Source organism: Bison bison, unplaced genomic scaffold, assembly GCF_000754665.1.
Source record: "Bison bison bison isolate TAMUID 2011002044 unplaced genomic scaffold, Bison_UMD1.0 scf7180017845683, whole genome shotgun sequence".
NCBI lineage: Eukaryota > Metazoa > Chordata > Mammalia > Artiodactyla > Bovidae > Bison > Bison bison.
The window spans coordinates 96,155-98,677 of NW_011476256.1; positions in this window are offsets into that span (position 1 = coordinate 96,155).

Consider the following 2,523-nt stretch of genomic DNA (forward strand, 5'->3'; position numbering starts at 1 on the left):
CGTAGTGATGCTTCCTAAGGCCCACTTGACTTCACATTCCAGGATGTCTGGCTCTAGGTGAGTGATCACACCATCGTGGTTATCTGGGTCATGAAGGTCTTTTTTGTACAGTTCTTCTGTGTATTCTTGCCACCTCATTCTTAATATCTTCTGCTTCTGTTAGGTCCATACCGTTTCTGTCCTTTACTGTGTCCATCTTTGGATAAAATGTTCCCTTGGTCTGATTTTCTTGAAAAGATTTCTAGTCTTTCTCATTCTATTGTTTTTCTCTATTTTTTTTTGCATTGATCACTGAGAAAAGCTTTCTTATCTCTCCCTGCTATTCTTTGGAACTCTGCATTCAAATAGGTATATTTTTCCTTTTTTCTTTTGTCTTTTAGCTTCTCCTCTTTTCTCAGCTATTTGTAAGGCCTCCTCAGACAACCATTTTGCCTTTTTGCAATTCTTTTTCTTGGGGATGGTCTTGATCACTGTCTCCTGTCCAATGTCACGAACCTCCGTCCATAGTTCTTCAGGCACTCACTCTATCATCTATTTCTCACTTCCACTGTATAATCCTAAGGCATTTGATTTAGGTCATACCTGAATGGTCTACTGGTTTTCTCTACTTTCTTCAATTTAAGTCTAAATTTTGCAATAAGGAGTTCATGATCTGAGCCACAGTCAGCTCCTGGTCGTCTTTTTGCTGACTATATAGAGCTTCTCGCCTACCCTAGAAACAGCTTGAAAAAGAAAACTCAGGACCACCTTGATAGGTTTAGAAAAAACCTTTGACAAAACCCAACAGCTATTCATGGTAAAAACTCAGCAACCAGGAACAGCCTGGAAGGTCCTCTTCCTGAGAAAGGGCTATACATGGGAGCTTCAGGTGAGAGACAGAGGCCAGGTGGGGGACACCTCTCCCCACTGCTCTTGAGAAACCCAGAGGACCGGCCAGCACGCAGGCACACAGCTGGACTCCAGCTACTACACGAACAAACGTTAACCACGGGAATCCAATGGACACAATCCAGAATGTGGGAAACACTCGACCCAGTTTCCTTAGTAGATAAATCGCAAAGAGCCGGAGGGAGGGATCTATAGAGTCGAGGAAGCTGGAGCACACGTGGGCGTGTGTCAAGTGCACGACACACGGCCCTTCCCTACTGACTCAAACCACCGGCCTGTTAGAGAGCATAAGACTATTGGAGACATCTCACACAATGAGGGCATTTTACCGACTGATACTGTTGCTGTGTCCTTCAATACATGCACACCAAAATATTACAAATAAATTAAGTTAAGAGAAATTAGTTTCAAAGTAACCACAGTGGCAAAGAGAAAGCTAGGTGAGGGTGCCTGGTGCTTCACACACCCTTCTTCCACTTTCACACATGCTTGAAATTGTCTAGAACTATTTTTTTTCTAAGTCAAGGAAAAATCAAAAGTAAAAATGTGTAGAGTAAGCACTAAAACTGAGCACAAGCAGAAACACAGCAACCCAACTGCAAATCAAACTGATGACAAAAAAAAGAATGACCTCGTGAAGGGTGGACCACAGTGCCCCGCTGCCCAACTCTGGCTGGACACACTCCAAAATAAATTGCAAGTCTCAAACCTTGCTCACTTGTCTCATAGTCAGTGAGACGGCTGGCCCAGCACGTAATTAACCAGATGCATACATTCCTCTTGACTGATTCCCGGAGCGAGGGTCGGGGTGAGTGTGGGACCCGGGATAGCTGTACAAGGCATTCTGTGTGTGTGTGTGTGTGTGTGTGTGTGTGTGTGTGCTAGTCACTCAGTTGTGTTCAACTCTTTGTAACCCCACAGACTGTAGTCTGCAAGGCTCCTCTCTCCATGGAATTCTCCAGGCAAGAATACTAGAGTGGGTTGCTATTCCTTTCTCTGGGCATCTTCCCGACCCAGGGATCAAACCCTGGTCTCAAACGAGAAGAAGGTAAAGCAAGCACAGCAGAACATCAGCTCTTGCACTGAGTCGGAGTGTGTGCTGCTGTTCACAGCCCCATTCCTCAGTTTTTCTATTCAATATTTTCACAGTAAAAAGCTAAAGTCTGTCTAGAGTGAAAGCTCACAGCTGCACCCTCCGTCTCTGATCTCGGCGCCCCACCCCCACCCCATGGCCAATCCTTCCAGGCCTGGCATCCGTGCTCAAGGCCTGTATGTGGCCACTCCTTTTGCTGGACTCTTCTCCCCCAGATAGTCACAGCCCTAACTCCCACTGCCCTTCAGTTTCTGACTGAAATTTCACTTCTCAGTCTTTTCCTGAACTAGCCCCCCATTTAAAATGGCAATCCCCAGAACAACCCCGCATGCACACTCTTCTCTGCCTTCCGTACCTACAGAGCACTTTTCACCAGTCTACATTTTACCGACTTTTTTTTGTCAGCCTACTCCCCTGCCAATTAAGACTGTCAACTCCATGAGGACATTGTATGTCCTCTTCATTTCTGCATCCACAGCATAGACCCTAACACACGGTAGCATTCAACTGAAAAAAAAAAAAAAAAAAAAATGGGGGGACTT